This window comes from Dermacentor silvarum, chromosome 10 (genome assembly GCF_013339745.2).
Source record: "Dermacentor silvarum isolate Dsil-2018 chromosome 10, BIME_Dsil_1.4, whole genome shotgun sequence".
NCBI classification, from domain to species: Eukaryota; Metazoa; Arthropoda; class Arachnida; order Ixodida; family Ixodidae; genus Dermacentor; species Dermacentor silvarum.
The window spans coordinates 27,554,727-27,582,585 of NC_051163.1; the positions used below are offsets into that span (position 1 = coordinate 27,554,727).

The 27,859-nt window shown below is 47.4% G+C and overlaps 1 protein-coding gene across 1 annotated transcript in view; it reads left to right on the forward strand.

The window, feature by feature from the left end:
• The first annotated feature begins 1,117 nt into the window (after positions 1 to 1,117).
• Positions 1,118 to 27,859, forward strand: part of LOC119431077 (uncharacterized) — a 141,047-nt gene continuing 114,305 nt past the window's right edge. The window contains 1 exon segment of the mRNA XM_037698534.2: positions 1,118 to 2,320. The gene's annotated coding sequence lies outside the window, so the exon portion shown is untranslated.

Below are 27,859 nucleotides of genomic sequence, written 5' to 3' on the forward strand. Positions count from 1 at the left end.
CCGCTGGCCTCCTTGAAGCCCTTGGGTTCATGCTTAAAGTAAACATGTCCGCAATAGAGATTAGTAAAAGGTGATTGGATCGTTTGGTGGCAGAAAAGTAAGGAGACCACAAACAACGGAGGCGTACAAAAACCAAGTTCTCAAAGTGATTCAGAAAGTTTGATGCTGGGAATTATTGGTGTTTTTTTTTTTAAAGATAGGTACGACATTAGGGCAAAATAAGAACAAGAGCTTGATGGCGCCACCCACCGCCCCGTTTCAACGGTGACGCTCACAGTCTCTACACATCCATGGTCATCTTTGCAGACTCACGGGCTGCTCTGTTATCCCTGAAGTCGCCACGGGTCAATGACGAGCTTACCAACGACATCAACTGTTTGCGCACCGAAGCCTGCGGTAAGCAAAACAGCGTTGCTCTGCATTGACCTCTCACTGCGGATGAGCAGGCAATGTACATGCATGCAAACTTAGCTGGTGGTTCATCACAAATTTCTGCAGAGCAACTCCCGACACCTTTCTCTAGGAGTCAACTTTTTTCCCACCTGCCTTCTAAAAATTTTGCCACAGGGCAATAAGAATTTATGGTTCAGATGGGCAATAACGAAAGTTCAGTTGCGCTCTGCTGGACTGGAAATCGTTGAGCAAGTCTGTTTTCTATAAAAGCAGACTACCTCAGCTGCTCCTATACTACAGGTGTATACAGCGGAGCACTGCGAAATCAAAATCATGAAATCGTTCCTCCCGAGTCGGTATACGGTGCTCCCAGGATAATGCACCGTTTAAGTTGAAGAGAGGAAAGTGGTATAAAGCACGCAGCAAAAGCAGCGGGCGGAGGAGGGCAAATATCGAGACACAATTCTTGCGACGCAGACGACCGCGAGCGACGCGCAAGAGAAGGTAAATCGTCGGGAAAAGAAGTAAAAAGGACTAAACGGACGAAACCACAAAAGGTTGACGAAGCCACACACACACGCACGCACACACGCGCTCACGAGAGAGAAGGCGAGACGAGCAGGTTGGGAGGGTGTTTTCGCGCCTCTCTCGCCAACGCGGCCGACGAAGCTCTCCCAGTTTTCCAGTTGGAAAGGAGTGGGCGCTTCGCGGCAGCTCTTTCCCTGCGCCGCCGCTGCCGCCCTTTCTCCGTCCGGAAAGGCGCTGGAGCAGCGGCCCACACGGGCTGCGCTAGTCAAACGCGACAGCGAACCCAACCGCACCGGTCGTCGACGCGAGAGCACTCCGAAACGCACGGAAGACGGTGTGTCGCCGGCAGATCTCCGCGCCGGCGTGCTGCTGTCAGACTGTCCGCGCTCGGGAGGGTCGCGGAGGATATGTCCGCTGCGCTCATTCAAGCTCGCACCGTCGTCGAAAGTGTGTCTGCATGACACCGCAGTCGTTGGGAATTCTACGGCTGTCAAGGCCGACCAACTTCTACCTTAGTGTGGCGTTTAGTTTAACGCTAATCTTTGGTGCTTCAATCGGTTGGTGATCACCGAGCATGGCCTGACGCAGCGATGGATGAGTCCGTTACAGCGTTTGCCATCAGTAAAACTTTTCACCGCCGTCTGCGACGACCACCTGTTGTGACCAACGTGTGTTCTTAACTCGGTCGAAGCTTCAACTCACCTGTGTCGACTCTTCCGGTCGTCGACGTAGCACCTTGTGGTGCCAAACTCCATCCTGGACGCAGATGACGTGCAGTGGCGTTTGAGTGTCGAAACAGTGTGTGGCCGGTGTTAGATATTTGAAACCCGTTTTGTTCCGTCTGCACCGGGTAGAACTTTCTTCGTCGGTGGTCAAACGCTGACGGAGCGCTTGCAGACAGTCAAGTGTTAACCAGTCAGCGGTATCGCGCTTACGTTTTCGCTTTCGAGCAGTTCTTCTCGACGCCCACAGCATCTGTAGACGTTGCCTAAAACTGCAACGTTGGAAGCCCACACACACACGGGGACACACGCAGTGGTTGTTGTTCCGTCGTCCGGGAGAGCCTGCCAGCTTTTTGTGTGTTTGTGCGTGTGTGTAGTCTACACGGCATTGCCGTCGATCTCTGCCACTTTCGCCTGCGGTCCACGTCGGTTTCGTCTGCTCGCAGCTGTCGGTGTCGTCTGCTAGCAGACGTCAGTTTCGTCTGCGCCGTTTTCCATCTTCGCTTCCCATACCGAAGCCCCGTGCTACATAGACGCTTGGATTGTTTTTGTGCCGTGGGAAAGCCGAGCTATTTTCTTCTTCGCATTATTTTTTTACGCGTCGACTGGGGACCTGATCAATCACTGGGAGCATCGGACGTCGCTTCGCTGCGCTCTCAACCGCAACCGTGTGAGCGGTAAGTAGGTACATCGCCGTCCTTACCCCCTTTAGTCTTGTGACAGCAGTATTTCGCTGTTTGTCTCGTTTCTCGCATTGTACTCCGCCTCTGGCCGCAGCTGAATTGGACGTCCTCAATTTACGCCTTGTAGGAACGATCGAAGAAACGTAAAACTGTTTTTGTGTTTTTGTTATCGGTGTATATAACACTCATTTTTCTTGTGCTTCTTAAAGCAGCTCAATACGTATGCCGTGTGAAACGGTGTAGGCATCAATGGCGACAGTCTCAAGCCGTTTGGTTTGGCATTGAACGATCTTCTTTTAATGCCGGCCACTCGATCAAATCATTCAAATTGATTTGTTACCTTGAAGCCATCTCAGATTTTAACACTGCAACACCCTTTTCGATATACATGCGTCTTAATGAGCTCACTAGCGAGGTTTCTCTATTAGTTACGGTCGACCGCAAAAGTTTATAGGACACAGGATTTGCGGAAATGATGAACTTACGTGAAGTCTGAGCACGTAGCCTTGTATTCAGGTTTTCATTCTGTAGTAGCTTTCACGACCTACAGGGTGATTCGTTGCATTAGAAGCGCCACTCCTTAGCAGAGGAGAAATTCACATATTTCGTAAAAGCAGTGCTCCGTAATCATTTGTGGTCAACTTAACGTCCAATGTCTGAGAGGTACGTCACTTGCTACAACCGCGCGGAAGTTTGCTTCATCTCTTCATGTTAAGTTTAAAGCAAACTGGTATTTAGAATTTGCTTATCAGTTTTTGGGAATTGAAACATTAAAAGAAAGCGAATACATTTCCTTTGACTACAATTTTTATTATTGTACGATATTTTTTTTTGCCTTAGCTAATGATAGATGCGGACTTCAACGGCTTCAAGTAGGCTTTAATGCGGGAAATAAGACGCAATGTTTTGTCCAACGACAAGCACAATGATGTAGCTGTTGAGCGGGTGCAACGCGAATGCTTACTCCGGTCATTACTTGACCTTCTCCCGCCGTCGGTTCTAAGATCGGGTCGGATTACGCGCTTAGATCAGGGTCAATGAACCTTGCCGCTTAAACCGTTCACCTAGCTACCGCACTTTCACTGCTGCGACTGAAATCATGCGGAAACCTTTCTAGGTAGGCGAAATAGTCAGCCGCATGGATTAGCACAAGTATATATATATATATATATATATAATATGTGTGTGTGTGTGTGTGTGTGTGTGTGTGTGTGTGTGTGTGTGTGTGTGTGTGTGTGTGTGTGTGTGTGTGTGTGTGGTGTGTGTGTGTGTGTGTGTGTGTGTGTGTGTGTGTGTGTGTGGTGTGTGTGTGTGTGTGTGTGTGTGTGTGTGTGTGTGTGAAGTGGTTATCTTATGTTGACTGCTTTTCTACAGTCAGATGTGCAATGTATACCGTGAACAGATGTGGGATACTAAATGGCGTGGGGTGCATCGAATCCTCCCAGGAAAAGCCTAGAATTTGTGCAGGAAATGTTTCCTCGTGTACCCGCTGGAAAAAAAATAGAATTGGGTTTCCCGCTGACACCGGGACACAGTATTTTCCACGTGAAAGAGACAGGGGTGATTTACCGATAGCCGTCGGTGTCTGCGTTTCCTTTTACCCACGCTCGCTCGTTCTTTATAGTCGATCTCGTACGCACAGTTGTGAGTTCGCCAATTGAAGTAAAAGCTTAAGGTATGTCTCTAATTACCTCTCGTTCTGGTGTGTGTTTTTTTTTTTCTTCACTCCTCATTTAAACATTTTCGTTTCTTACCTTCTTTTGTCGATATATTGCTTGAATAGTCGCATGCCTTTACAATGAATTGCTTAGAACCTCCAATATCATTCGTTATGCAGGTCACTTCGTTGTAAAGATTGCGCACCGTACTGGTCCCAGTTAAGCAGCCTAATCTCAGTTGTGGCTAAGGATCCTGGGAAGTGACGGCGCCGCTAAATGTGTTCGTTGTAAAGCAATTTATCAGTCGTTGGGGGTGCATAAATTCATTCGTTGTGCCGGAAAATTCGTTGTAGTGGTCTTCGGTGTAGAGGCGTTCGGAATACACACGAAATATAGGAACTCAGCCGGGGCGTACGGAATTCTTTGTTGTACAGGTCGTTCGGTTCTAAAAGCGTTCGTTGTAGAGCCGTTAGGCTGCATATCGTATCATAAGTGGCCGAGCAATGCAAGATTGTGCCTGGAGTCAACGTTCCGACAAGGTTACTTGTCTTCGTCAGGGCGACAACTGTCAGGTGCCAGTTTCTGCCCTAAGACAAGTGTGCCCATGAAGAAACGCTGAGTCGAGACAGAAGCTTATTTGGTTCGGCCTTTGTTGATCGCTGTCTCTCCATCTTGCCGTAAACCTTGTCTTGTTTGCATATGTTTGGCTGTTATCGGGATATAATATGGAAATGAACTTTTATCGATTAGTCATCCGATTATTTTGACTTTCTCGCCTTAATCTTTCTCTCCCATTTCCAGTTCCCCCAGCGCAGGGTAGGCAACCGGGCTCAGCCCTCGCTAACCGCACTGCCTTTCGCTTATCCTGATTTCTCTGACTGTGTTCCAATACTCGCCGTAGACGGCTTAATAGAAAGCTAAGCGGACAGCAGCTATCTGAAGTCTCGTTCCAATTCTGACGAAGCCGGCAAAATAGAGAGCTTCGCGAAGACAGCATCGGAATCAAAAACGATGCAGGCTGCTTTCCCTGTCCCAACAAGATGGCGGCTGGCAGCTTGATGGCAGCTGGAAACTCGGCAAGAAGGTCGTCTGCTCGCGGGAAAATGTAGACGCGCTTTCCCATGCGCCTAATGTAACAGGCGTTGTGTCTTTCATAGCTTCACACACGCAAAGCGATAAAATACAGTGATAATACGTGCTTTTCTCAGCTTCTTTTATTGTCCGCGCGACGTAGTGTCACGTCGCAGAGACGTCTTCCAGATCGTTCCAGATGCGCTCCATTGCTTGGGATCGAAGCCGTCTCCTAGATTGCCCTACGATGCTGGCCATAATTGGAACACAACTTATAGGCGCATTATAACATAGCTATTATGTCATGTGTATATTATATGGAAATTAACTAGCTATTGGTTAGTTCCAACGTGACACAGGCTTCATTGCTTCTCAGGTTGTTTGATTGATTCGTGGGGTTTAACGCCCTAAGGCAACGCTGAGGGCTATGAGAAACGACGCATTGGAGGGCAGCGGATTAATTTTGACCACCTGGCGTTCCTTAACGAGCCCCCTAAAACACGGCCTGTCAGATCATTATTCGGTCGTTCATCGCTCCGTCATTGATGTCTTCAATCATCCAAGCTGTCATTTCTTTGTTTCTTTCTTCGTCTCTTCTTTTTCCTCGCGGATCCTGGCTCTGTTTCAGCATTGAGTGTTATAAGTAACGAGAAGGTAGTCAGCAATGTTCTTGCGGTGTTCACCTTGCGTACCTGTTGCGAAATCGTTTTTCGCCCCCCCCCCCCCCCCCCCCCCCCATGTTTTTTTTCTAATGCGTTAGCATTAGGAGTTTCCAAGTGGAAACGTGTATATGTGTGACGTGTGGGGAGCCGGTCACGTGGTAGAGGTAGAGATGGAATGGGAGAACTTAAAGAGCGTTTCAGTGTGTACGTATATATATATATATATATATATATATATATATATATATATATATATATATATATATATATATATATATATACATTTGGCTCTTCGAAAAGGCAGGACATCAGTCGAGTGAGCTCCTGACCCTCACTTTGCAATGCGGCGACCGCAGTTTAAATCATAGATCCAGCGCATCAAAGAGGTCCGACGTAATTCTAACGCTTCATTTCTCTTGCGCTTACCCTTAAATCCCCTATACATTTTTCTTTTGTTTGCGATAGCGCCGTAAATGTTCGTGCCTGATACGCAGGCTACAGAACTTTAAAGGGAGATTGAAGCGAAAAGTTCATTTAAAGCTGCATTAGTAAACAGTCCTGCTGCAATTCTAAAACAGCCACTCTAGCCGTCAGGAGAGGCTTCGTAATTACCCAGAAAAGACGCGAAAACGAAGGACCTGTGGCGACGCCACCTGGAAGCTCCCGCTCAAGCTCACCGTGATGTCACAGATTTTGGTGGTGTTGGCTGGGATCCTCCAAATCTCTTACTGTTAAAGGTTGACTACACTGCATTCTAAGAAAAAGAGAATACCGTGACTTAATTTAGCGAGCTTCGAGAACCTTAACTAAAACCACACCGCTTCAATTGCGAAAAGAATTACTTCGAAATCCGTGACGTCATACTGACGTAGCTTTTCTCGTGTTTCGCCGCGATACTTCATAGAAATTCGAACTTTGACCTTCCATTTCTCTTCGAGTAGTCAACCGCTTACAGCTAAATTCACTGAAAATATACATTTGAAAGAATACTTTATCGGTGTGAACTGTTTCAGTTTTTTTTTTCGCTTTAAAGACAGTGATGATGATATTGGAGTGGGCTGTCATAGGAGGGAGATAACTAAAAATGTCTGGCACAACGGGCCTTTTCGTGCAGTGGAGTTAAACGATGATGATGATGATGATGATGATGATGATGATGATGATGATGATGATGATGATGATGATCACGATGATATAATAGCACGGCGTTCTGCCGCAGTGCATAAACGACCATTTCCAAACGAGCATGCGCCCGCGAATGGCATCACGCTTGTTCCCGTTTTTGTATCGCGTTCGCAGAATTCTAGTGAATTAATTGTGTTTATGAAATTGTTTTGTTTTCAATGAATTTCTGGAGTTGCGAGTTCAGCGCCTGTCCCGTTGTTTCTTCCGTTCTTGTCCGTGTCTTGTTTGCGCTGTTAGGAACCAACATTTATGCTTGACTGGCAACTCTTCGTCGCGTGATACTTTGTCCAGGTCCTGCATTCGCGTTGTTACCCAAGCAACGTACAGAGTCACCATCTATCTCAATCCATCTCGCATCTAAGTTATCAAAAAATTGGGTAACTTAAAGAGTAACGTCATGTATGTACGTACATACGTACATACGTACGTACATACATACATACGTATGTATGTATGTATGTATGTATGTATGTATGTATGTATGTATGTATGTATGTATGTATGTATGTATGCATGCATGCATATGCATGCAAATATATACATATTTATACAATATATATATATACAAATATATATATATATATATATATATATATATATATGTATGTACGTATATATGTATGTACGTATGTATGTATGTATGTATATATGTATGTACGTATATATGTATGTATGTATGTATGTATGTATGTATGTATGTATGTATGTATGTATGCATGCATGCATGCATGCATGCATGCATGCATGTATGTACGAATGTGTATCTGTGGATGTGCGATACCTGCGAGCAGCAGTTTCTCTTGCGAAGAGGAGTTGCCTTAAGGCATAATCTATAGTGCGTATTATGTGTGCGCTGTACGACTTGTGTACGAATTCAAGCAGTGCTCTCACCAGCAGTTACACGCGTGCCCTCTGTAGTTAATCGCGTTAGCTTAATTACCTGTAATCACAGCCTCTCCGCGATAACTGGTCGCGGGAGGGCCTAGCGCAGTTTCGGCGCTGCCGACCATATCAATTTCGCGCAACCTTACGCCGCGAGCAACTCTGCGGCCTTTGCGTGGAACACGTCAGACGGGACTCGGCCGAAAACGACATAACAAAAGTTCAAAGTAAAGAAAGAAAGAACTTCGTACATGGAGCCACCGCGTAATCGCTAACCGGGTCGACCCATCCGCTGAAAGAACACACGAGCCGGTACATCGTGTACACACACGAACCGTAATGGAGACGTCATATTGCGCGCTCGCATAACAAACCGCTCCAAAATTGGCCCCCACGCCCACTACTCGGAGGGGGCGGGGGGGGGGGGGGGGCTGACCTGGATTGAGCGCACGGTGTTCCCTCATCACCGGCCCTCCCGGGATCTCCCGGCACGTGGTCTCTCGCATTACGCAATACGCCGAGTGACGCGACGAGCGGTGAGCAATATGCATGCCGCCATCGAGGTCGGCGACGAAGCACACTCGGAAGAACCGTTCCCTTTACAACACGCGCACACACACACGTATGTATATATATCTTTGTTCCAACAAAAAAGTTACTACTCTCTGCGCTATTGAGCGGGAGCTTCACGTACATGAGCTTCACGTATGCTGGTTTAGTCAGTTTGGGAATGATTGGGTGCTATTCCGAAAGCTGTCAAATTCCGCCATATTGTCGAATCTGCCATCTTCTCGGCTGTTAATCTGTGGCTATGCCCTCTCTGATTGCCTCAAAACGCCAACATGGCGGCATTTGACAACGTCTTATGTAGCGCCCATGGACAGCACGTGGACTTGCCTAAACCTCGTGCCCCTGGCTTCAAACGATTTCGCCGCTTAGTCCGATTCAGTCAAATGCCTCTACAACAATGTGCTCAGGAATTATAAAATTCTTCGTTATGCAGGTCACTTCGTTGTAAAGGTCGCGCACCGTACCGCTCACACTAGAGCAGGCTAAGCACATTCAACAAAAGAAAACCTCTATTTAACATGAATTCAAGATAGACATACTGAAATAAGTTACTATTTTTTGTGCGCAGTTTGTCTGACAGAATGCGCGACTGCAGCCAACCTTACAGCGCCGGACTCACCGCATGCTTCGCAGCGAAACACAAGAACTAAAACGCAAAGTAAAGCTGCATGTCGCCAAATACCGCTATCGTCTCCCTTGTCGCCGAAATCCTTGGCTCGTTTAGATCTTCAACACTGTTTCCTTCGTTGACAATTCGCGCAGTTTCCACCCTAGCTGGCTTTGAAGACATCATCGGTCATCAGTTGCGATTACGTCATCACGTCGTCATCAATTTCGACGTATTCGTCAGCCGTCGCACCCGCTGATGTGCTATACGACAAGCAGCGCACGAGTTGAGCGATTCGTGGAGCAGTGCAGCAGGAGATCGGAACCATCAAGTGCGTCGCTAGTGCTGTCGATAGCACTAGCGCAGAGCACCTAGGTGGCGTTCGTTGTAAGGCAACAAACTAGTGGTCGGGTACGCCTAAACTGACTTCGTTGTACAGGCAGATTCGTTGTATAGGTCTTCGTTGTAGAAGCGTTCACAGTGCATGTGAAAGATAAAAATTCAGCCGGAATATAATGAATCCTTCGTTGTGCAGGTTCATTTCGCTGTAGGTTAGTTGTAGCGGCGTTCGACTGTGAACTAATTTGTTACACTCGCATCTTCTATCCGATGACGAAGAAATAAGTGACGAGACTAGTTCGTCCGCGAAATTCGCTGCGCGTATCTCATCGTATACTGTGTAGCTGTGGCGCGTTTCCACAAAGTCAAGCACATTGTGTATTGTGATCGAACATGGCTTAAGGCTGAATAAAGTATTGATTTCTATGCGTGGTCAACCCCGGTGACTGGGGGGCATATTCGTGACTGTAATTTGCAGCGCGTCTCTCGTAATGCGCAAGCTATCGCCTAACGAAGGTATACAACCGAAGGTTGGGTCTGCCTGGATGTTTTTTATCAACAGTCGTCGAACAAGGCTAGCCTGAGTCTTGAGGCCATGATTCCAAAAGCGAAGTTGTCTTCGTTAAGGGCTCAGGCACAACTGTCGGCTTCAAGGGAAGGAAGCTAGACGCTAGATATCATTAATAAATTGACAGCTCTACAGTTTACCTACTATCTGCAGCAGCCCTCCAAGTCCGCCTAGTTCTACGAATACCTCGCAGTGCAACGGGACCTTAGAGAAGTAGGAGTCCGGAATTAGGACGGTTGGTTTAGACGACCCAGATTGGAGGGAACTATACTACTACATGTCCCCGCTTCGCAACACTGCCATTCCGAAGCTATAGCACAACCAAATATGATTTTTCTTTCCTTTATCCCTGCTTGGTTCTACACAACACCGTCCGAAACTTAGTTGTTCTAATAACCGTGTTTCTGTTCCCAGCTGCGCGATTATATGTGTCGCGTCTATTACTAGTCGCCAAAGCACGTTCCCGTTTCCTTAACAGCCTTGTTTGCTTGTTGGTGCAGAGGGGTTCTTTCCTGACGGATACCCACTGTCGGAAAGCGTATTGCCTAGCCGGAGCTCCATTTGTCCCACATATTTTCTGGAGAGACGCTTTTCGTAATTCCCGGCGTTGACGTCAAGGCGGTGTTAGAACTACGAGCACTGCCGTATATACAAACATTGGCTTTGCTAGCACGAACGACGCCCTTCCAAGAAAAAAGCCGTATATACCTCTTTCTTATGTTTCGACTTCTGCAACCTTCCCGAGCAGACGTACGTGTCATTTCTGTTTGTTTCTCTCTCTTTCAGGTTGTAGCCCTAATGAAGAAAAAGCAGACGTGTCATTCCTCATTTTCTTTCATTCTTTAGGCCTAACAAAGCAAAGGCCTAATCGTGCGTCTTTCCGTCCCCTGCGGCCTCGTTGCGGCAAGCGGGCGCTTTAGGAAACGGGGCATGCGCACGCGCATTGAGTGGCCCTAATGACGAGTGGCGGAGCCGTAATTGCCGCTTCCTAAAGGCTACACGGCGACCACGCCGTGAATCCGGCTTTGGTTTTGGCGGGAAAGCGGAAACGCGGCCCGCACGACACGCGATACGTGCGCTGACGTTCTAAGCAAATGCGTGCATCGTCGTGCAAGCTGAGCAGCTCGTGCACATCGGGTACTGAAGAGGCCAGACCTGTGACGGCACATTGCGTTCGTCCGCAGCGTACGTGCATGGTCATGTCTGTCGTCTGCTCCCGAAATTAAGAAACAGACGGTGCTGTAAGACGAGTGGTGAGAAATTCCAGTGACGTTTAACTCGGTCCATTTCTTCCAGTAACGACGGTCGTTTGCTGCACTCTGACCTGAAGTTCGCGACTCACGTTCTAACCAAACGTGTGCATTATTTGTGTGAGCTATACAGCTAACATCAAGACAAGTGTGAGACCACACAGTGTTCCTCCGCATGTATGGGTGTGTGTTGTCTATCTGCTTCCCGATATTGATTTTGAGTAGAAGATGCTGCAACGTGTGCGGCGTGAAATTCGGTTCTATTCAATTCAGATCATTTCTTAAGCGCGTCCGCCTAAGACGCTGTCTACTTTCGATAATATCAAGCACGTGGCTCATCGGGTCGCGTGACGCGAATTTTGATTCCATTCAATCCCGACGCAAATGTAAAAAAACTGCGCTATGTCATGCGTGTGATAACATGGAGCGAGAGAATGGAAATATGGAACGGATTCACTGCTTAATTCTCGTCCGTACTGACACTTAGCGCTGTCATTCCCAATTCATAAACGTCGAGTAGACGATCAACTCCGATACGTAGCGTGACACTTGTTCCGCACATGAACGGAAAGCTTCAGGAAGTAGTTGTACGGATGCAAAAAAAAAAAAAAAAAAGATTAGGCCACAAGTTAGCCCCGCTAACCTTCTATGTACGTGATAGCATACCTAATTAGAATGCGATGATTGTGACGTCTCGAGAGCTTCGCGCGCCACAGGCAGCCTTACACACAATCATCCTAAAAGTAACAGTTCTATACATCGTATTTCTTATAAACTTGTCATTTCGTGTACTGCGACACGCTCAAGTACGCTCAACACAGCTCGAGTTTTCTGTTAAATACCTCCATTGTGGTTGAAGTCCGCCTATAATGCCATAAATGCTATGCTATATATTATAATTTGGCCAATGGCGGGTTCGAACCTCTGTCTTCCAGCCCAGCCGCCAAATGCTCAAACCATTATGCCACGATCACAAACAGGTTTCTCTTGTGCCAAAGTCGCTCTTCGAAAAAAGTCTGGCGCATGCGTCACGTGTCAGTTTCTCGCATTCTTCCCTCGCCTCATATTTTACGTCAGACGACGGATACCTACAAGGTGGATGAAGTGCACATACAATGCCATCTCTTTAAAATGACGTTTCTTTGTGCTTGAAGGATTACATTTATATAGTTACGGAGCATCAGTGGCTTGTTGGAGCTGTAGCTAACGTCAAGTCCAAAGCACTGTCGATATTCGGCACTGCTTTCATATGCGAAACAGTGAACATCTTTGCACGCTTTATAAATTTGGCATTAGTAACCCGTTGGAGCTGCAATGAACGTTGAGCACAAAAGCACTGCTAAATTTCGGCACTGCGTTCTTGTACAATACAGTGAACATATCTGCATGCTCTACAGATTCGGAATCAGTGACCGGTTTGAACTGTAATGAAGGTCGAGCACAAGATTACTGCTGAAATTCGGCACTACTTTCTTGTGCAATATAGTGAACATCTCTGTACGCTCTATAGATTTGGAATCAGTGACTGGATGTAACTGTAATGAACGTCGAGCACAAGATCACTGCTGAAATTCGGCACTACTTTCTTGTGCAATACAAGGAACATCTCTGCACGCTCTATAAATTTGGCCTCAGTGACCGGATGGAACTGTAATGAACGTCGAGCACAAGATCACTGTTGAAATTCTGCACTACTTTCTTGTCCAATATATAGATTTGGCATCCGTGACCGGATGGAACTGTAATGAATGTCGAGCATAAGATTACTGCTGAAATTCGGCACTACTTTCTTGTACAATACAGTGAACATCTCTGCACACTCTATTGATTTAGTATGACTGACCGGTTGGATCTGTAATGAACGTCGAGTACAAGATTACTGCTGGAATTCGGCACTACTTTCTTGTGCAATACAGGGAATATCTCTGCACGTTTTATAAATTTGGCATCAGTTACCGGATGGAACTGTAATCAACGTCGAACACGATATTACTGCTGAAATTTGGCACTACTTTCTTGTACAACACAGTGAACATCTCTGCACGCTCTATAGATTTGCTATCAGTGACCGGATGGAACTGTAATGAACGTCGAGCACAAGATTACTGCTGAAATTCGGTACTACTTTCTTGTACAATACAGTGAGCATCTCTGCACACTAAATTGATTTACAAATTGCGGGATCGAATCCCGGCCGCGGCGGCTGCATTTCGATGGAAGCGAAATGCAAAAACGCCCGTCTGCTGGCGTTGTAGTGCCCGTCTGCTGGCGTTGTAGTGCACGTTAAAGAACCCCAGGTGGTCAAAATTAATCAGGAGTCCTCCACTACGACGTGCCTCATAATCTATAACTGGTTTTGGCACATAAAACCCCAGAAAGAAGAAGTAAATTGATTTAGAATGATGACCGTTTGGACCTGTAATGAACGTCGAGTACAAGATTACTGCTGGAATTCGGTACTACTTTCTTGTGCAATACAGGGAATATCTCTACACGCTCTATAAATTTGGCATCAGTGACCGGATGGAACTATAATGAACGTCGAGCACAAGATCACTGTTGAAATTCGGCACTACTTTCTTGCGCAATACAGGGAACATCTCTGCACGCTCTATAGATTTGACATTAGTGACCGGATGGAACTGTAATGAACGTCGAGCACAAGATCACTGCTGAAATTTGGCACTACTTTCCTGTGCGAATGAGCGAACTGCGTGCTCCATAGATTTGGCATCAGTGACCGGTCGGAATTGTAATGAACGTCGACCCCAAAACATTGCTGAAATTCGTCCCTACTTTCTTGTGCGAAACAGTGAACATATCTGCGTGCTCTATAGATTTGGTATCAGTGATGGTTGGAACTTTAATGAACGTTGAGCCCAAAACCATTGCTGAACTTCGGCACTACTTTCTTGTGCCAACGAGTGAACATCTCTGTGTGCTCTATAGATTTGGCATCAGTGACCGGATGGATTTGTAATGAAAGTCGAGCACAAAAACACTGCCGATATTCAACCCTACCTTCTTGCGTGGAACAGTAGTCGCATTTTCGCACGCTCTATTGCTTCAACGTTGCTGCACGGTATTAGCGGCACAGTGTTTGGAGATCTTGCATGAATACCACGAATTTTCCACCACGAGACGCCCGGAGGCCTACTTTTAGACAAGGCTCGTGTCCCACTTCTCTTAACTCCTCTAGGAGTTTTATTTTTCTTAAGAATAAGCGTGAACAAGATGCCCGTGTGCGGTCGTTTTCGAGACTCCTCTCTGCGCACGAGTCGTCGTAATTGTTAGCTCCGCCCAGCCATTATTGTGCGTAAGCCCTTGAGCGTATTCGATTCCGGAGTCCGGACCGGTCCTCTGTTGCATACGCCTGCCTCCGACGGTTTTCGAAGCCGCACTATTTACCTCGGAATCGGGGTCGGAACTACGTAATCCCGTCACTTCCGCTTCCTTTACTGACTGAAATTCGGTACCAATTTGCTTCCCAGGAGTGTGCTTGTTTGTCCGTTTGTTTATTTGCTTGTTCGTTCGTTTGTTTGTTTGTTTCTTAAACTGCGGGCCTTGCAACCTACATTCAGCAGGGAAGACTGAGTTCGCCAGCGTAATGATAGGAGTTGAGAACTACATTGACCCTAAAGAAATTGATTGAATTTGGAAATAGGATGGAACACCGACCTTCAAAAGTGATCAAGAGTGTCCGAACAGTAGAATTCTCAGACTGGAGGCAATGTTTCGACAAAGGGACATGTCTTCGTCCAACAGACGATACAGCAGACGATACAGCAGACGATACAGCAGACGATGCAGCAGACGATGCAAGCGCGCTATATAGGACACGTGATGGACAGCCAAGTCAGAACCGTCGCAGCTTCACCGCGTGTCATATATGAATGCGCTGCTCGACTTATGCGTGGGATTTCCCCTTGGTTTTCCGTTCTGCCCGACGTGACATCATCGATTCACGACCGCGGGCTCCCCTACCGTGCGCCGTGACGTAATACCGCGGAAGCGCGAGGCACGTACACAAAGGTTTTGGGTCAAATCCGCTCAGCTAGTCGCAGTCCACGCGTATTTTGCGGACGAGAGACTGAATGTAAAAAGCCTCGTCTTCTACGGCAGGTGACGCCATGATCCGTTTGCGCACGCTTTCGTTGCGAAAGTTCGCGCGTGAATATTTTTGGCGATGGGATAACAGATGACGGAAGTCTGGGATAAGGCATAATGTTTTAAGCAGTGAGTAGGTGATCGTAAGCTGAAGTCGTTGCGTGAGTGCTCTAGTACTGCATTCGCTTAGACAAATGTACTGAATTTCACTGCTATGCGTAGTGGATAGTGTGTGTTGTGTTGACTCCTCTGTCATATGTTTTTCTCTACACTTCACTTGCTCAATCACAGGTACAAACTGCGGCGGTAGGCTTAAAGCTTTCGAGTAGCCAGTTCCCGTCAAATGAATCAACCTCTCCATTTCTCGCTACACACATCTGTCAGTACGATGGCGCTGCATTTCATCTTTTACCACGTGTAGCATACACAAGCCACAAAGTACGTTGCAGTAGTCAGGGATGCGCTGTTTTTTTTTCCTCTTTCGAAATATAGCTTGGAGAGATCTACAGCATTAAAGACATTTAATGCAAATCAGCTTGAAGCAGGGTGTTTCTTCTCCGCGATTTCTTAAGACAAATAATATCTTCCGAACTATATATGGTTATTCTTGATCACATATTGATAGCACATGACGCGACCAGTCTATAACTCTGGTATTATTTAACACCACTGTCAGCATTTACTGCATGCGATGGCTATAATATGTGGTGGCTTTCCTTCTATTATGTCTCCCCTAACTCTCCCTGGCCTTCTGCGCGCAGTTTATCACTGAACTACGCTACCTTCAGTGTTCGCCGAAAAGTAGACACAGATTTTTACCGTCTGTCCGTCGTATGCTTTCTGCAGTCTGTCTCGACTTGCAGACGGACATTTCGCCGGCTACTGTTCCCGTGACCAATCCGTCCATCGTGCCCCGAAATCCTCTCGCTTAACCTTTTCCTCGACGTTGTAGGCCCGGGCCGATCGGATGACAACGTAACGGTGAAAGGGGGCCGCTAGGGCAATTTCAGTTCGGCGCTGTTTTTAGCTCGATACGCTTCGGCGACGGTTCGACGAGCGTTACACACACGCACCTGCAGAAGACAATGCGGACACTTGTATAAGGCCGCTGCCCCCTATCCGCCTTCCTCCCACAGAGCCGCTATTACGGAACATATACTGTTGCAGCTACAAGGAGCTTCAGAGAACGTTACTGTCTTTAGACTCGGGTCACTCTGTCTCATTGAAACTGTGCAACGTCGTGGAGGCTGTACACGAAGTGCAACGAGGTTACCGTTGCCGTGCGCAGTAGGAAATAGTGCCGCGTTTCGCTGGTGTCTGCAGACGATTCTGGTTGTGCCTTCCGGGGCCGCCATCTCGGACTGCTAATGCGGAAATGCCGAAGCTTCCTTCCTTTTCTTCTTCTTTTTAACCTGTATTACCGAGACAACATAATTAGTTATTCGAAAATAAAGCGAAACGAAATGCCGTACACAACCGTTTCAGAAAAGTGCCCCTTTTGAGCAGAGCTTCTGAGAGCGTCACTAAATCTAAGCTGCTCCAGGCCAGTATTCAATAAAAAAGAAGTGTTTACACTAGAGCTGTTCTCAAGCGCAGACGCCGGATAATCGTGATTTTGGACATATCATTTACGGCCAACGGAAACGGCTCTTCGAACGAAAAGCTTTGTGAATTCTGCACCTGTACCGCTTTTGTCCTTAACGACCTTCTAGTAGAGCGTATACCAACCAGTGGTTCTTTGGTAACAAAGGACTCTGGGACCAGTCAAGGGTGAGGCGAGGGTTGTTCGTGCAGCGTGCACATTTCTTATTCGCTTTATTTGCTCCAAGCTTTTTTTACAACAGATGATTTACGAGGTATCTGCAACGCAGCTCACTCATTTTTGCAATGTTATCGTCTGCTTATTTTTGCGGTGTCGTCTGCTTAGTCAGGAAGAGGAACAAAACGTGTACCTGCGTTCGCTCGCCGACTGCCTGACACAGGCTGTGGTTTCCACTGCACTGCACAGATCTACTGAGACAATGCTGCGACCTTATTGTTTCACTCTCCGTCAAACGTCCGCCGGTGTCGTCAGCCTGTTCGGCGCGCTTTGTTTTCCTTTCGTCTGGCCATAGCATTATGACCTCTGCCGTTGGTTCTTATAATTTTATCGTCTACCTGGAATCTATTGTGGGCTACACGGGTCATTAAGCTCGACCCGATTTCAAGCTGGCGCTGGCCGCACGCGGTGAAGTGACACGTTCTGTACACGCGATAGAGCTAGCGCATTACTGTGTCACGTAATGATCACACAAGATTACGAAGCCTTATTTATTGTGGAGAAGCATCACGCAGGTGGGCGAAATACCTGTAGTTGGCTGATCCGTAGACAAGTGCCGTCTTTGGTGAAAACTGAAGTTGTTTGCTTACTCACGGCTTGGTATGCTATTTTCAGATGTAGAGTGAAAGTTCAAATATAGGTAATACACAAAATGATCGAATACAGACACAAAAATGGCACATAAACCCACAGACATGCAGACAAGCTCAAGCTGCTCATAATGTCTCATTAAGGCACGTAGGTCGTAAAAATGTTTGAAGTGATTACGTTGCACAGTGTACTACGTAAGCAGCGTTTCGTCACGGAATAAGTCTGTAAGAATGTCCCACAGTTTTAAGCCAGAGTCATGGTCCTATTCATGGTCCAAATGCGATAACGTAGCTTTCAGAGATTGATGAATATCGACGTAGCTAGTTAGTCAAGCTTATTGGAATTGCATCTAGAAACTTCCCTTTCGGTTCGTTCGTATTGAAGGATAGCACTGAGCGTAATTATGTGTCTTGTCTCAGCAGCAAAGGTATCGTACGATTTTCATGCGGTCACAAAATGGGAGGTCCGAACTGTTGCATTATTCTATTCAAGGACTGCGAATCATGATTCTCGCGGCTGCTTATCTATTTGTTTTTTATAATATAGTTTATCAATATGCAGCCCGGTCCACTCTTAAAGGGAACACCTAATTGTGCTGATATATCTGATGAAGATTATTAGTATGTAGATTTTTATTTTTTACGCCTGGATGTCCACCTAATGCATCACGTCAGTCATCTCTCGCGACATTATCGAAGAAATATTGCAGTCATCATGAATTTATCATCATTTAGGTGTTGCCATTATGAGTGGGCAATACTGTGGACAATTATGTACTATCGACAAAAAACGTTTACGGACCACGGGATCTCAGAAAAAGCTGCATATCCGAGCAGCCTTTAAAAGTAGCCAGTAAAAGCGCACGTCACAATGTTGTTCGCATATACTAGTAGAGGCTGGAAATGGGAATACCAGGCTGCGTTTTGAGGCTGCGGACATATTCAGCTTTTTGTCAGATCTCTTGGTTCGTAAACTTTTTTGGTCGATAGTACATTGTAGCTTTTATAATCGCGTTCTTGCGAAACAAGCCATCGTACCCGATTTTTTTCTTTCTTTTTCACTCTTTTGCGAGTTACCATGCCCTGCGTTTATGCGAAGAATTTTGAGTACTGGCTGACATCAATTTTGCAATCGCAAGACGGCCCCAAAAATCATTAATTCAATTGTTAATTATTGAAGTTTCGGCGCTAATAATCGCCTCTGCGATTATACGACGCAGATTCCGATGTTCACCACCGCCAGGTATCTTAGTCAAGAATGTTATCACTTTATCTCGAATCCGCTGTAGTTAATAACCAGAGAGACAGAGAGATTTAATAACCAGGTAGCTGGGTGCAGGTAGTCGTGGTAGACGGCTGCGCTCGCTTTAATACACCACTGTCAAACTGAAAGAGAACTTATGTAGATGCGCCAGCCGATTAGGTTTCCTCATTCTAGTGACGTCACCGCGGCTCTATGGAACTATTTCGGAGAGCGGAGGGCCAGAGGGCACGTACAGGGCGCTTTTGTGGCTAGTACCGAATTGATAGGCTGCCCACAGCCGCACAATGTAGACACTTGCCCTTTATTTTCTAATTGCAACGGAACGGCACAAAGGGATTATACATGCATGAGGAATAATAACGTGGTATAGTATATATATATATATATATATATATATATATATATATATATATATAGGGATTGCACGACACACACCTGCCTATTCAATAAATGAGAAAAAAATAGGTAAACAAGAACAAGAACTGGTCGTGCTCTCAGCAATGTTACCGAACCATCAATACATTATCGGGGATTCATCGCACATGTTGCACATGTTGCACATGTTGAAGCGAAGCTTTCGTGAAGCCGGTTCTTAATTAAATGCTATAAAACAAGTTGCGATGCGTACAATTGTCAGCATTGACTTCTTATGCGACGTACACAATGTGTATGTTTACGACCTGCACGGCCGGGTCACAAATTTAACGCCGTGCAATGTTTATGCTTGCTCATTACCCCGTTTCTGAAAACAGAAAAAAAAAGAAAAGTTCGAGACGCCGACGTCGCGATATCGCTATGACGAAGGCGATGTTTGATGGTCGTCGAGGGAAGAAAGGGGAGGAGAGGTGTATTTATAGAGACAAGTACGACGCGAAATACAGTGTTAAGTTTGACCGTTATTCGCAAAAGAGGCGGGCGAGAGGTAGCGAGGCTCAGAGAACTAAAGGCTCCGCTAAAAAAGGCTTCGCTTTAAAATAACTGGAAAAAGAAGACATAAAGTAAAGATACGAACAGCGATCCAAGCGAAACAGAAACAATAGTCATGCGAACATTTACAAAAACCTGCGGGGACCTGTAACCTTCCTGCTATGTGCGCGGAGGCGACGTCGTCGCCGCTGGAACTCCTACGGCATATTTCGTTCTTTCGTTCTTTCTTTCTTTCTTTCTTTCTTCTCACCGATCAACGCGCGGAATTCGATCCGGTTCCGCTTGGCTGGCAGCCCAACACGCGAGGAGAGACCGCAGCAACACCGCACTGGTCACCCAGATTCCACGCCCGCCGCGTTCGTCGTCGCGAGAAAGACGCTTACGTATGTACGTTGTTGTTTCCCCCCACGTGTTACAGCGCCGGCAGTGAGAGGGCGCACCACGAAGCTGTCTTCGCGCATGGCCGCGGATGGAACAGCCGCGACCAAGTGTGTACGTCCCCCCTTCTAGCGAGGGCGACCCGCGCTCTCTGCCAAAGCCCGTCAGAACCGCGGTCGAGTCTCAAACGATAAGACGACAGAGGCAGGTATACAGTCGTCGTCAAAAGTTTACAGACTGCGGTATCTGAGAAAAAAAAAAGAAAATGACCAGCCCTTCCCCTGTCGCGAAAATGGGGGTAAGCGAAGCTTGTCGTCCGATTCTATAGCGTGCCGATTCTAGCGTGAGGGCTTCCGAAGCACAGGCGAAACATCAGCGAAGAGTCGCGGACCCCGAGTTACGGGAGCGCGATGTTGAGTCCAAACGTCAGCGAAGAGACGCCGACCCTGAGTTCAGGGCAAACGAAGCGGAACGCCTGCGACAGCGTCGTCTTGCCACAAGCGTCGCTCATCCCCATTTTCTCGACAGGGGAAGGGTTGGTGATTTTGTCTCTTTGGGTCCAACGTGTGACAAGGGTAGTTCAAAGGCGCGTTACAGGTCCCCGAGCCCACAGGGGTATGTGCCATTGAGCTTGGACCCTTTCTGCATTATCACCAGGATCGACCCACTTTTCAGCGCGACACCACCACCACCACCACCACCGCCGACACTTGTAGGCCTATAAAGCTTCGCTCAAAAAGCTGAATCTTTCTGACAGAATTTTCATTTGGGCTGGCTGGTAGTACAGTCAACCACAAAAGTTTACGGACGACGAGATCTCGGAAAAAGTTCAATTCCCGAGCAGCCTGTAACAGTAGCCAGTAAAACTGTATGCGACAATGTTGTTAGCATATTCTACTCTAGGCCCGAAACGCAAATACAAGGCTGCGTTGTGAGGCTGCGGAGATATTCCACTTTTTCTCAGATTTCATGGTCCGTAATATTTTTTAACGCATTTGCAGAGAGCTACACAGACGCGCCTTATATATCTAACACTCCTCCGTGTACCCGCGCTCTTGCTCGGGGCGGTGCCGCCGCCTACGAGCAGAAAAGAGAAGTACTGCATTATGACACTAACGCGCACCGACAGTGAACGCTTCGGTGGTCTCAGCACTACGACTATAGTGCCTAGAATATACTTACTAGTGTGCCGACCGCCGGGCGTTTCTAATGGGAGACGCTGGCACCGCCGGTGATGCCTTCCGCCGGAGGCCACCAGACGGCGACACTGTTTGGGACCGTGCTAACCGAGCGGCGCATCGCGCGTCGCTTGCGCTTCGGATGCACTTTGGATGCGCGTTCGTAAGCGCAGTCGGTTGCGGCGCGTTGTAGCTTTCGAGCAAGTAGCATGTGGTGCCTCCGCATGTCATTGAAGACACGTTTCACTTTCGTGTTCTATACCGATTCCTATATAAGAGGGATCAACCACATTTTTTTTTTTTTGGTTGGCTGTACATCTTTTTTAAGCAGCAGCTGCTTGAACAGTACGACATAGGACATGGCAAAAGAACCACAGGAGGATAGCGCTTTGTCCTGCGTTTCTTTTGTTGTGTCACTCTCTCTCACTGCTTAAAGCTGCTGTTTGCCCGAATCTTTATGCAGATTAGGGGCGCAGCCTATACGGCCTGTGAGAGAGAAAGTCAAGTCATAAGGGAAAGGCAGAGAGGTTAACCAGGCTCAGCCCGGTTGGCTACCCTGCGCTGGGGAAAGGGCTGAGAAGGCGGTACGTTTGCACTCTGGCATCGACACACCACGGAATGAAGGGTTCATCGTTCGGTTCTCCAGGAGCGGTCATACAGGCTGACGCATCTCAGTAATCGCAGCAGCGCTTTTGTGGCTTTGCGCACCGCGTACGCATGAAGCTCTCGGGATATTCTCTTTTGCAGAAGGACCGTGATCTAAGTGGACACCTATAGTGGGCAAGTCCATTTCGTTTGCTGCTGAATTGCTGATTGGCTGGAGGCGCCTGTCTCCTTCTGATGCATGTCCCAGCCAATCAGTTGTCAAAATGGGCACGTCCACTAGGTAGGCACTTACAGAATATCTCCCCAGGCTTGGCAATGGAAATTTCGGTCCAAATAGCATGACACCATTAAGCACAGTACGCAGGCCTTGACTCTCAGCCTAAGCCAGCCCCTATTGTAGCATTACATGGCCCATCGCGTGACTATATCCTTTAAACTTCTCTTCAAGGTCAACGACCTGCCGTCTCTGGAGAACATTTCCTCACCCACCACAGCAATAGGCTAAAGAACACGAGCGTTGATGCAGTTTCCCCAAGTCAGTCAGACTATAAGAAACAGTTTGTGAGGCGGTTGCTGAATACTTCCAGGGCCGTATTCTGAACCGATCCACTTCGGCGATACTATCGCCTTGGCCAACGGCGCGCGCGGATTGGCTGTTCTAGCAAAATTTGATGAGCTGATTGGTTGTTTGAGCACGACGTCATCCAATTTCGCTCAACCAACCAATCAGCGCGCGCCTGACGGCGGTATTGTCGCCGAGGCGGCACTATCGCCGAAGTGGATCGTTTCAGAATATACGGCCCCAGTTTCCATTTACAGCAACGTTTCTTGCAATATTTTCCGAAAAACGTTAAAATGACCCAGTAGTGTCCAGTGCATCATATATATTACGATGTTTCGAAAGCTCAAAATTCTGATTCAAGTACGGGAAACTTAAAGCATGGCGTGTAGTAGCGTTTTTTGATACGCTGGGGAGAGTTCACTGCCCCCCCCCCCCCACCCTTGTGGATAGTTTAGCAAAACAATTACTAAATAATCAGTTACGCAAGAATTAAGCTTTAACTCAAATATCTTTTTGTTGTTCTTTATCATCTTATTTTTCGTTCATACGTCCTTTCCATGGCCGCAGCCAGTAAAGGTGAACGAGTTGTTCCAGTTTTTTCCGTGATCTGGAACTGTGTTTGGCCATTACAGGGTTAAGTGTGCCGCCGTGGCGTCCGGCCGCTGTATACACTCAGCATCCCGAGCACGCGCCCCAATAAGGAGAAATTACGGGCACATCGCCAACGGTCCGCGCCCCGTATAATCTCCGCATGCCGCTCTGCGTATATGCTATAGGAACGAAGCGAGAGAGAGCGCCGACACCACCACAGCCCAGCCTATGCCAGCCCGCGGCTTCGCAGAAGACAAAAGGCAGGGAGGAAGCTCCTCGCAACAGCTAATCTCTCCTCTGTACACGCACGAAGCGCGAGCAGAGCGATGGACTCGCGCTCCGTTTGTTTCCTCCATGCCGACCTGCATTTCTCGGCTCGCCGCTGCTGGAATTGCCAAGCGACCTTGCGAAACAACGCTTCGCGGGTGCCGCTCGCTCGTTTATTATCGTCATCTGCGCGCGTATTTCCTGCTATTCGCGACTACTTCTTTTCTCGTGCGTGTGTGTGTGCTACTTGAGAGACCATGTTAGCGTTCCTTGTGCGTGTGCGTGAATATCGTGTGTGTATCTGTGTGTGCGGGGGTGTCTGTGGGTGCACGTGCGTGCGTGCTTTTGTGGGTTCATCTGTGCGAGACTCTCGAATGATACTAGTTCGTTACAAAGCTCACGATGAAGGATCGAAACGGCGTTGCGACCCGTCCGGCGTGGCGGCCGTGGATAACAAGGTCGAGGTCGTCGTAGAAGTTGACCGCGGTAATATAGCGTATAGGGACATGCTAATAACGACTGCGTTATTAGAGTTTTAGATTAGGGGATACAAGCGGCTTGCGTACGCAAGAACCAAGGGCCATGGTACTGCGCATGCGCAGGCCCAGACGTAGCGGGTCTGCGCATGCGTCCCCTAATCCATAGCTTTCTATTCAAGCCGAGCTGTACGCCGCGGCTGAGGTAAGTGTACGTATCAGTGGCCGAGCGATTACCTCGGATCGACGGCTGTATAAACCGCCACTCCCGTCAACTTTGCGAGATGAAATTGCGGATTGCGACAGTTCTTTATCAGCGCTGAAATGCTGAAATGCTATGAGAAAATTCTTTAAAATTATGGGGTTTTACGTGCCAAAACCACGATCTGATTATGAGGCACGCCATAATGGGGGACTCCGGAAATTTAGACCACCTGGGGTTCTTTAACGTGCACCTAAATCTAAGTACACGGGTGTTTTCGCATTTCGCCCCCATCGAAATGCGGCCTCCGTAGCCGGGATTCGATCCCGCGACCTCGTTCTCAGCACCCCAACACCATAGCCACTGAGCAACCACGGCGGGTGAGAAAAATTCTTCGAAAGCTTTCCTTGGAGCTATCGATTCAGTCTTGAAACGCTCCTTGCGACCTGATGTTGTAGGACACCGCAGCTATGCGTATACCAACCGGGGACGGGATAATATAACGATTCCATTCCGATTCCATTGCCTGGTGTTAAAATACACGCCCCAGAGACAGCTCTGTCTGGGCAACAAAAGCCACACCCGCCGTGGTTGCTTATATAGTGGCTATGGTGTTAGGCTGCTAAGCACAAGATCGCGGGATCAAATCTCGTCCACGGCGGCTACATTTTGATGGGGGCGAAATGCAAGAACACCCGTGTGCTTAGATTTAGGTGCACGTTAAAGACCCCGAGGTGGTCTAAACTATTTCGGAGTCCCCCACTACGGCGTGCCTCATATCCAGAACGTAAAAACCCATAATTTTATCTATTCTTCCCCTTTTCTCCTCCCCAAGTGTATAGGGTAGCCAACCGAGCACGTCCTTGGTTAACCTCCCTACCTTTCCTTCTTCGTTTCTCACTCTCCCATATTTTAATTTTAATTTCTTTTTAACAGAAACCAATCTCGAATGGCACGCTTTTGTTACTGCATGCGCTGGAAGCGATTGCTGAGCCGGAAACACGTCAGAGGCGCCATGTTTTAGACATCACCTGTTTATTTTTACGCTTCGTCAGCGGTACGAGCGGCCGGCGCTCCGCCCATATTGTCACTGGGGTCGGCCGGCCGTTTGTCTTATCATCTATCTGCCGTGAACAGTGGATGGATGATAACGAAGGACTATATTCGAGCGAAAGGAATCCCTAAAGTATACTGGCCCTCGACACTCATATTACAATGACGAGGCTAACGCGGTCACAAACGCAGTTACGCAGTCATCATCATCATGAACAACCTATTCATGTCAACTGCAGGACGAAGGTCACTCTCAACGATCACCAGTTACGGATGTCTTTGGCTAGCTGACCCCATCCTGTGCCTTCAAGTTTCCCAATTTCATCACACCACCTAATGAAGCCTTTTCCGTCCTCGACGACGCTTCCCTTCTCTTTGAACCCATTCTGTAACTCTATAGCAGACCACCGGTTATCTATCCCACGGATCACATGGACTGCCCAGCTCCGTTTCTTCCTTTTCATGTCCACTAGAGTATCGACAACCCCCGTTTGCTCTCCCCCACTTCAGAGTACTACACGATGGAAAGGCTGGCCATGTTTATCTTTTTATATCCCGTAACGCCGAGTAGGCCAAGGTTTGCGGCGGCCACGACGTCACGTGCAGGACCTCTACACTGACGTCACGCTAGGGCAAAGGCAGTCGCTTCAACTTCGGGCGCCAATAGAAAACGTGTCGGTTTTTGAAAGAGAACGTGTAGCATATATGGAAGCGCGAGTGACTCGGGAGTCTAAATCCAAGAAACGGCGATCCGCCGGCGACACTCTCCAGTACCTCTTCATCTCCTCGTACATTCACATCCGAAAAAAAAAAAGAGAGAAGAAAGAAACGGGCAAGAGTTCTAGGTTTCCCGCATTAATTCGGCACCACTCAACGATGTTACGCTCCGTGCACACCGTCACTTCGTTCTCGTAACCTTCGCTGTCAAGTATACTTTTATCCACGTGAAGAAAACGAATAGAAAAGAACGAAAGGTAGGTATACGAACACACAAGTTACATGCGTGCATTTGGAACGAGCGGCTACCCGCATAGCCAACAAGGTGGAACGCCGACTCGCTACCACGGGGTGTACGGAGGAATACACGAAAAGAAAGAGGGAAAGAAAGCAAACTGTGTATGCGCGCAGACCTTCTGTACAAGACACGCTTCAGAAGCTGGAACGATGAGAGGTTGCTCCCTGGAGTCTCATTTCCTCAAGGTTTCTTTTCTGTTCTCTTTCCTTTTTCTTTTTTTTCAGCCATTTTCGACGCTTTATATACCGTCATCTTACTATTTTTTTCGCTAGAACTCGACACCGTCCCGTGCAAATATCCTTTGGATCGAGCCCGCGCCTCTTTTGAGGACAATTCACAACGCGCAGTGCATGTCACAGAACTTGCGGCAGTACCTGCATGCGTGGCGGTAATGAGTGCTTTCGTGGAGCACAATACTGTCACTTCCCGCATAATAGTGGTGATTTTCGTTTTTCTTTATCTCTCTCTCTCTGCACAAATGCGCCTTTTTCGCATCACTATCTCCACTCGTTCTTGGGAGGAGAAATTACTCCACGTTGTATGTATATATACAATGACGCATTTGAGTCCTCAATTGAGGACGCGGTTTTCATCCGGGTGGCTTCTTCACTCCTTTCGCATGGTTTACGTGCATTCTGTCATCGTAAAACTGTGCAGTACACGGTGGTAGATTCGCCTGCATGCAGCGTATACTGGTCAACGATAGAATTAGCAAGGCCGTGGTGACCGCTCGCAGGCCTCTAGTAGCAGCCATTGATTTATAGCCATAAATAAGAATTGTCTTTCTTTTATTTATAATTCCTTTATCGCAGTCAACATTATAGCTGAGAGAGAAGGGCTGTGAGGTAACGTCAGTGACGCCAGAATGCCTCATGGTTGGGATCAAAAAGGCAACGACAGCTGGCCATAGCCATAGCCAACGTTAACGGTAGCCAGCGGATACCATTGGCTATCGTGAACACATAGATAAGAGAGAAGGGGTAACGCGCATGACGCCAGAATCGCGAAATGTTGCCATCGAATAGGCAACAATAACTGGCAACAGCGATAGCTAACAGTAGAGATAGCAATAGCCAACGGCTATCGTTGGCTCTCGTTGGCTATCGAGAGCTCCTACATGTAACGCCAGAAGAAGACCGGCCGTTCTGTATACTTCATGTTGCTTTTCGGTGTTAACTATGTAAATGTGTCATACAAACCTTCAGCTTAAGATATTCGATGCTATTCCGAAACCATTCTGAAACATTCCAAGGGTTTGTCAATTCAGGGCCTCATTTAGCTGACGCCAGCTTCATATACAGGCTCGGTAGCGCTGCACTTCTTTTTTTTTCCCTCGTATATGGCATATAAATTTTGAGAACGTTTCGGTAGGTGCTTTCTTCTCCTCCTCGTAACCTGTATACTTAAGGTATACGCCTGCGATTCACACGGCTATGAGGGTTTATGTGGCCTTTACGCAGCGTCATGGTCCTATCTGGTGCATATGTGAGAAGTCGAAGCTCCACGGAGTACGGTAGCCTAGATTTTTTTTTTTTTTACCTCGCTTATATGTACCCGCTTTTTAGGAACCCGTGGTAAACACGCTAATTCTCGTTGCAGAGCGCGCTCCAGTTCGCTCTATCCCTTTCTGCCTTGCGGTAAAGACAGCCTTCTTGTTGCTGTTCCTTTTTCGCGGATCTACACAAACCCAACCCAGTATATACGGG